This window comes from Sardina pilchardus, chromosome 14 (genome assembly GCF_963854185.1).
Source record: "Sardina pilchardus chromosome 14, fSarPil1.1, whole genome shotgun sequence".
Classification (NCBI taxonomy): Eukaryota; Metazoa; Chordata; class Actinopteri; order Clupeiformes; family Clupeidae; genus Sardina; species Sardina pilchardus.
The window spans coordinates 532,926-542,925 of record NC_085007.1 but is presented as its reverse complement, the minus strand read 5'-3'; the positions used below and the strand labels follow the sequence as shown (position 1 = coordinate 542,925).

The following is a 10,000-nucleotide window of genomic DNA, read 5'->3' as shown; positions in this document are numbered from 1 at the left end:
ACACAGAATATGTAGATGAATAGAGAGCCTTACAGACGAAGGGAAGATGGAGAGATATGGTAAGAAAGATAGAAATGGTAAGAAGAGAGAGAAGAAAGATAGGGTGATAAAGAGAGGGGGATGAGAGAGAGAGAAACAGAGAGAGAGAGAAGAAAGAAAGATATGGTGATAGAGAGAGGGATGACGGAACGAGAGAAACAGGAAGTAGTGATGCCTTGAAAGGGGAGATGACAGTACTTTTTTTTGCTATATTGTTATTTTTACTCGGGCATGTTTTGGGCAACTGAGTCATGAATATAGCACATTATTCCATTTGGCATAGCACATGCACACACACACACACACACACACACACACACCCACACACACACACACACACACACAGACACAAAGGACAGGGGACCGTAAGGTCTTATGTATCAGGCCGGATGCATGTGTTCTTCTCATCCTTCTTACGTCATGCTTCTCACGTCACACTTTGTCACTCTAACGTCACACACACACATCCCATCACCCTAACGTCACACACACACACACACACACACACACCATCACTCTAACGTCACACACACACACACACACACACACACACACACCCCATCACTCACTCTAACGTCACACACACACACACACACACACACACACACACACACACACACACACACCCCATCACTCACTCTAACGTCACACACACACACCCCTCCACTCACTCTAACATCACACACACACACACACACACCCTCACTCACTCTAAAGTCACACACACACACACACACACACACACATTCACTCACTCTAACGTCACACACACACACACACACCCCCCCAACACTCACTCTAACGGTACACGGACACAGACCCCCCTCCACTCACTCAAACATCACACACACCCCATCACTCACTCTAACGTCACACTCACACACCCCTGGTGGATAGGCTAGTTTGTGATTGTAGTGGTAAAATAAGAGCTATGAATCCAGTGATCACGGTGAGGTGGACTGCACCATGCGGTATCAGATTTTTTAAAAAGGAACACGTTTGATGATGCTGGACGTTATTGTCCAATGTTTATATCAATACCAGTGGTATTCAATGGTTCCTAGTGTTGATGAGGGCTAATATTGTGAATCTGGATAATACAGTGTGATTTTTGAATGTTGAAAGTTGCAATTGGTGAATGAACTCTTTTCAAAGGCGGATGAATGGTGGATAAACTATTTTCTGCGTTTACTTGCATTTAGCCTCCACTATACATCTAGCCTGGATGCCAGACCGAATTGAGTATGACGTCGTCAGGCTACTACACATCCATGGTTCCAGCAAACATGGACAGGAAACATCATAGATAAATGCGCAGGTTTCCAGCCTGAACTGTAGGGCTAAATCCAACCACTGGCATATCGAGCTGGGTTTAGCCAGTCTCACTGCGGTTTGCTGTAGCAGCTGCTTTTATCCACAGCAAGAGGCATAGAATATGGTGCTCCACCATGACACACACCCCATCACTCACTCTAAAATCACACACAATAATATATCCTGCACCATAATACTGGCAGTTTAATGTTTGGGATTATATCATAGATGAGACTGAAGTTGCTTTACTATTTATTTATTTATTTCTATCTGAAAAAGTACCCGCTGGAAGACATTTTGTGAGCAGCTCTTCCTCATTTCCAGTGTCAGCATTAAACAATCACAGCATCTGGTCCCTTGGGGATCAATAAAGTATCTATCTATCTATCTATCATCTCCGATTTCAACCCAGCTCCATCAGGACGCATCTGCACCGCACAGCCCAGCCTGAGCACGGAGGAAACGGGGACACGCCACATCACAGACAAGGGGGGGGGGGGGGCACGGCCCCCAGGCCAACACTACCCTTTGAGTCACAGTGGAGAGGAGGGGGGGGGGGGGGGGTTGTAGAGGACACGCTGGGGTAACAGTGGATCATTTACCCTCACAGAGCCCATGTGCTTACAACCCATTAGACCTCAGTCTGCATTCAGGCCGGATCAGGGCCAGATAAGGGCCAGATTAGAGCCAGAGCAGGGCCAGATAAGGGCCAGATTAGAGCCAGATCAGGGCCAGATTAGAGCCAGAACAGGGCCAGATCAGGGCCAGATAAGGGCCAGATAAGGGCCAGATTAGAGCCAGAACAGGGCCAGATAAGGGCCAGATAAGGGCCAGATAAGGGCCAGATTAGAGCCAGAACAGGGCCAGATAAGGGCCAGATAAGGGCCAGATCAGGGCCAGATTAGAGCCAGAACAGGGCCAGATAAGGGCCAGATCAGGGCCAGATAAGGGCCAGATAAGGGCCAGATTAGAGCCAGAACAGGGCCAGATAAGGGCCAGATAAGGGCCAGGTCACAGCTGAACCAGGGGAGGCCAGATGAGAGACCAACAGAGACGGGTGAAAAAGACAAAAGAACTCCCTGCCTTGATGGATGGATGAAGACACTTGATGTCATTTACAGTCGGGGACTCAAGGAGTGGATTTGGGCCATCCCATCCCATGCCAGCCCATCCCAGGCCTTCCTACCAGTGGTGCAGCCTACGTGATCCCCAGCACTATGCAGTATACCCACTTAGAAAGCATCACCATCTCAGTATACCCACTTAAAATAGTCAAGGATACACATAATGTATCAGATGTCAGCTAGTTAGCTGTGCGTGTCTGTCGACGTTAGTAAACCTCACTCCCGCTGCTGTTTGGCGGGTTCGAGTCCGGGAGTGTGCAGGTCTGGACCGCGGGGGTTCCAGACAACGCAGGTTACATTAACATTTGAGGTTGGTCACAGTAGGCCTATAGCCACTAGCCTACAGCTAACTAGACTACACCACTGCTCCCACCCCATCCCTGGTGCAACAGAATATTACCCCTCCAGCCTTCCCTGTCATCTACTCTCCTTCCAGGCCCCATCCATAATCAAGTGGGCTGTTGAGCTGGTGCTAATCAGGACATTAGCTAAATCAGTGAGAGTTCAGTAAGGTGATTGTAGCATAGATGCTAATCAGGACATTAGCTAAATCAGTGAGAGTTCAGTAAGGTGACTGTAGCATAGATGCTAATCAGGACATTAGCTAAATCAGTGAGAGTTCAGTAAGGTGACTGTAGCATAGATGCTAATCAGGACATTAGCTAAATCAGTGAGAGTTCAGTAAGGTGATTGTAGCATAGATGCTAATCAGGACATTAGCAAAATGAGTGAGAGTTCAGTAAGGTGATTGTAGCATAGATGCTAATCAGGACATTAGCTAAATCAGTGAGAGTTCAGTAAGGTGATTGTAGCATAGATGCTAATCACAACATAAGCTAAATCAGTGAGAGTTCAGTACGGTGATTGTAGCATAGATGCTAATCAGGACATTAGCTAAATGAGTGAGAGTTCAGTAAGGTGATTGTAGCATTGATGCTAATCAGGACATTAGCTAAATGAGTGAGAGTTCAGTAAGGTGATTGTAGCATCGATGCTAATCAAGGCAACTGTTGCATCAGTGTAGGTGGGTGAGTGTGTGTGTGTGTGGGGGGGCTGTTCAATATTGATGAGCACAGCTGAATTCATCAATAAACATGGAAGTGTGTGTGTGTGGGTGGGTTAATATCTCCATGAGTGAGAAATGTGTGTCTGATAAGCACGTCAAATGTCTTGGAAAACAGCATGCAAATGAATGTGCTTTGCACTGCATACAAATTCATTCAAATTGCATTGTGCTCAGCAGTCACTGCCATCCACTGCGTTCACACACACACACACACACACACAAACACCGATAACAAACTCTTTAAGCCACCGAGAAGACACACGGCCGTGACAAATGGTTTGAAAGCTGCAATCAGGAAGCACAACAGCATTAATATGCAGACATAGCCGCCAACAAATTAACTGAAAGCTTTTGGAGGGGTTTGGCAGCATGCACGCCTAATTAATTAATTAATTTGGAGAAGGTGAGGTTTGCCAAATGACGGTAAAAGCTTCCACCAAGAGTAACTTTATCATGCATTGTACTGTAGGTATATGACTAAGCCTTGCTACAGAGAGAAACAGTAACATATGTTTACTGTAAATATCCATGCGCAGCGTATAACCAGAGTACCACTCATTAGTGAGATGTACGAGCACATGTAGAACACCTCAGAACATTCATGGCTACAAATACACACACACACACACACACACACACACACACACACACACACACACACAACACACACACACACACACACACACACACACACACACACACACACACACACACACACACACACACACACACACACACACACGACAATCTCTTCTGTTGCACCTCAGCACATTCATGGCTACAAATACACACACACACACACACACACACACACACACACACACACACACATACACACACACACACTGTCAAGTTGTGCCTAGTGTTCTGTGCAAACTTCCTCAACTTGAAAATGGAAAGACATCCATGGAGATTCTTAATGCTGGATTCCACTCAATGACTCCACAATACAACAGTGCTTTGGTTTCCTCCTTATTATTATTTTCTTTCAATTCAGAGGCAGACATATGCAGTAGTCACTGTAGCAGCCATTTCATTTTTAGTCATTTCACCAGGTGAAAAACCTTTAAAAAGACAAACAAAATAGAGACCAAAAAATACATAAGATAAGAATACACAACCAACAATAGACATTTAAATAATCAAGCCAGTTCTAAAGTGCAAGTAACTAATCCAATAGAAAAATCACAATAGAAAAATGTAACTATAAATAGCTCATTAAATAGCTCATGACATAGAAACTCAATATACAACATCACCGTCAATATAAAAAGGACTAGCAGCAATACACAAACCCACCACCACTAGACTTCCAGATTTAAACTAACGAAATGCAAACCGTAGGTTAAATCACAGGCCCATTTGCACCTAATTACACAAACAACTACGCAACTTGTCAAACGTCATTGAAATCGCTAAGCATAGAATCACAATGCTTAAAGCCTAAACAACTTAAAGCATGGGCAACAGATGAGCCCACGGACGCCAGTATCACAATAGCTCAAGGAATGCGTTCGGTACAAACATATCTTCCCGAAGGTGGTATAAATGTCTTACCGGCCGTCTCTCCAAGGTTCAGATATCCTCAATTGCACAGAACTTCTTGTATATGCAGGTTGTTTTCCAGCATTCGTTTCAGCGTCTCTTACAGCTTTTGTTTCAGTGGTTGCAATAGCATGTGCTGTTATTTCCCCCTACTCACTCCCGGTTAGCTTTAATTAACCACCTGTGTCTTCGGACACGTCGCGCTCGTGACGTTGCAGCCTGAAAGCAACGTAAACATCCTTGAATGAATACTTCAGCAGATTCCCCTCTGCTAACCCGATTGAAAGTGAAAGTCACCACGATTTATTTTTTTTTCTTCTTTTCTTTTTGTCATGCATCTTTCTCCCCATTAATCCCAATCCAATGCAGTTTGACTTCACACACACACACACACACACACACACACACACACACACACACACACACACCAATCTCTTCCTGTTGCAAATTAACGATTCCATTAGTAGCCATCCACTGTGTGTGCGTATGTGTGTGTGTTACCTGACTGTGATGCAGAGCTTCAGTGACACATGGGTTGTAAGGGCCATCACACACACTTACAGTTACTAGCACATGTGCCATCACACACACACACACACACACACACACACACACACACACACACACACACACACACACACACACACACACACACACACACACACACACACACACACACACAGTCAGTCCCAAGCACATGTGTCATCACAAACACAGACACACACACACACACACACACACACACACACACACACTAACACATGTGTCATCACACACACACACACACACACACACACACACACACACACACACACACACACACACACACACACACACACAGTCAGTCCCAAGCACATGTGTCATCACAAACACAGACACACACACACACACACACACACACACACACACACACACACACACACACACACACACACTAACACATGTGTCATCACACACACACACACACACACACACACACACACACACACACACACACACACACACACACACACACACACACACACAGTCAGTCCCAAGCACATGTGTCATCACAAACACAGACACACACACACACACACACACACACACACTAACACATGTGTCATCACACACACACACACACACACACACACACACACACACACACACACAGTCCCTAACACATGTGTCAACCCTGATGGTCCCCCTCATCAGTCTTCTCATCACTCCACGCTAACTGACGGCAGCTCATCAAGCCCTGTGACCACACACACACACACACATACACCTACACACACACACACACACACACACACACACACACACACACACACACACACACACACACACACATACACCTACACACACCTGCAGAGACTGTACCAACTAACACACACCAACAGCACACACTTTAGAAGCTAACACACACCAGCACACACTTTAGCAGCTAACACACACCAACAGCACACACTTTAGCAGCTACTGTAACACACACCAGCACGTTGCAGCGTAACACACACCAGCAGCAGCACTGCTGCTAAAACAACCCCTACAGCCGGACAACAACGTGTCCACAATTTGAGCACTCCGTTTGCAGAGTGTAGAAATAACGTTAGGAGAGTCAGTTCCATTGATTTCAGTATATTAAGGTCCTACCAGCCACACTGTAGGCCTATAGGCTATAGCATAGACTGCAGTTCTGTGGTCTAACCCTAATACAAACATCCCACACAAATAAGTGAGATATTCACAGCACAACTGTATCATCAAAAGATACCACATTGTAGCCTAAGTTAGCAAAATATCTAGCAGGGCAATTGTGTTTTGGGTATCTAGCTGGCTAGTTCTAGACCGAAACGCCATACCGCTGCTTTAATGCTAAACTCCATACCGCTGCTTTAATGCTAATTCAATGCTAATGCGAGTAATTCAGCACGCTAATGCTGCAGTCATTTGTATTACATTTACATCAGTGACATCTCAGACAAACCCCAGACTTGAGGCATCATCAAACACACACACACACACACACACACACACACACACACACACACACACACACACACACCTCTCTCTTGGCAGGGCAGGGCAAGTTTATTTGCACAGCTCAACACATGCACACTGATATTAACAAAAGAGCAGATAAAAGAACAGAGAGATCAGAGATGGAAAAGAGTGTTCAAAAGAAAAACTAGATGTCTCAGCAAACCAAATCTCAAACACACAGGGCAGCATGCATCTTTCCTCCATGACTCTTCCTCTATAAAGGTGCCTTATGGACTACAATTTCTACTGTGTGAGCACGGCATGTCTGTGTGCATCAGTATGTCTCATTGTGTGTGTGTGTGTGTGTGTGTGTGTGTGTGTGTGTGTGTGTGTGTGTGTGTGTGTGCACCAGAGGGATGTTAAAGCCGTCGGCAAGCTGAGGACACTCACTGCATCTATAATCAAACTGCCAGAACATGCTGGGTAATGCCATGCTACGTTAAACACCGATGGTGCCATCCTCACACACACACACACACACACACACACACACACACACACACACATGCACACACACACACACAATGTCCTCTCCTCAATCTCCTCTCGCTTACTCAGAAATACATATACAATAATTTGCTGACTGAGAGATTTAAATCAATCTTTTCAATCACAAGCCCATTGCCCCCTCTTAACCTCTCGGTTAACACCTGTCCCCCTGCCTACCCCACCTGACCACACACGGCGGTGAGCTGAGTCCCATCACACGCACTGGGCACTCACTGTACTGCTAGAAACTGTACTGAGCTTTTGAGTTTTGAGGTGTCTGTCTATAGGGGTCATACAATAAGTTAATGTATGTGTACATTTAGTGACTGTGCACTCATCTGGCTGTGTGCTGGTGTTGGGCGAAGAGTGGGTGATACTATATGGCATGACTCCATCTTGGATTTGTTTATACTGGCAGATCAACAGTTGGTGTTGAGCGAAGGGTGGGTGATAGAGTTGATGTTGCTTGGGTAAAAACACACATTCACGGACATACAGTATGCTTAATGGTACATTTGACATGGGTCAAAATGGGGCTTTTGTTTGTTTCTCATTCACAAAGCCATGACCATGTAGAAACATACAGAACAATGTAGAAACATACAGGACAATGTAGAAACATACAGGACTATGTAGAAATGTGCAGGACCATGTAGAAACATACAGGACCATGTAGAAAAATACAGGACTATGTAAAAACATACAGGACAATGTAGAAACATACAGGACCGTGTAGAAACATAGAGGACCATGTAGAAACATAGAGGACCATGAAGAAATATACAGGACAATGTAGAAACATACAGGACCATGTTGAAACATACAGGACCATGTAGAAACATAGAGGACAATGTAGAAACATACAGGACCATGTAGAAACATACAGGACCATGTAGAAACATACAGGACCGTGTAGAAACATACAGTACAGGACCATGTAGAAACATACAGGACCATGTAGAAACATACAGGACCATGTAGAAACATAGAGGACTGTGCAGAAACCTGCAAGTTCCCACTGGACAGGCAGCCAGACAAACACAAGAAGTGTGGAGCTGCATTTGACGAGAGGTGCATCCCAAAGTCAAGCCCCAGTGGGTGCACAAGTTCACGCTGCTCTGTGGGAGTCTGAATTGCTTAAACTAAGACCCCGGTGCCATCACACACACACACACACACACACACACACACACACACACACACACACACACACACACACACACACACACTAACACAAGGCCCAGTGGGTGCACAAGTTCACGCTGCTCTGAGGGAGTCTGAATTGCTTAAATAAGACCCCGGTGCCATCACACACACACACACACACACACACACACACACACACACACTAACACAAGCCCCAGTGGGTGCACAAGTTCACGCTGCTCTGAGGGAGTCTGAATTGCTTAAACTAAGACCCCGGTAGGCGCGTGATCTCCCACAGCGCTGAGACGCTGCCGAGATGCAGTCTGTGAGTCAGAAGCACAAACACATGGGCTGGAGAGACATGCAAATAACCTCTGCTTGCTCATAAGCATTAACTCATCAGCTGAAGAGACACTGGAATCACCTCTGCTTGTGTTGAGCGCTAACACACCCTCTCAGTGTCAGGGAGCAAAGTGGATCTGTGCGGCGCTCACGCTAGCGGAGCTAGCACGGGAACAGAGCTATGGAAATGGAAATGAGCGCAAGCATTTGCATCCCGGCGTCGACTCGACTCGCCTCCCCTCGACTCTGACAGACGCTGGCGCTGCGCAGCCCACAGCGAGCACTTCGCTTCGCTTCGCCTTCTCACGGAGCCTTCGTTCTCTCAGCTCAGCTCAGCTCGCCGCGTAGCGCAAGAGCGTGCGGTTTGAACAGAGCGCCGTCGACTTTTCATCTGCCCCTCGACCCCCTTCCCTCCCCCTCCACCTCCAGGGAGACAGCAGAGTTCTCTCTCTCTCTCTCTCTCTCTCTCTCTCTCTCTCTCTCTCTCTCTCTCTCTCTCTCTCTCTCTCTCTCTCTCTCTCTCTCTCTCTCTCTCTCTCTCTCTCTCTCTCTCTCTCTCTCTCTCTCTCTCTCTCTCTCTCTCTCTCCCTCTCTCTCTCTCTCTCTCTCTCTCTCTCTCTCTCTCTCTACACAGAGGGCACAAGCAGAGCAAATAGCTAAAGCAGAAACAGCACATTACATAAAGCCTGAGAGAAGAAAGAACATGGCGAACTTCATAAAAAACCCAGTGGCTAAAATAGAGTATGTAGAGAGAGGAGCCCAAGTCAGATAACTAGCTTGTGTAATCAGTGTGAAGAGTAGATGGGGCAGGAGAGGAGTGAGAGCCACACAAACAGCACATTAATAAACTCCAGAGGGGCTTGTGTGTGTGTGTGTGGTGTGTGTGTGTGTGTGTGGGGGGAGGTGTCTG

General features: G+C 46.1%; 1 protein-coding gene across 1 annotated transcript in view; it reads right to left on the bottom strand.

Annotated features, from left to right (window-relative positions):
- LOC134101162 (regulator of G-protein signaling 3-like) overlaps window positions 1-10,000 on the bottom strand; it is a 41,635-nt gene that overhangs the window by 28,699 nt on the left and 2,936 nt on the right. The gene's annotated exons all lie outside the window — the stretch shown is intronic.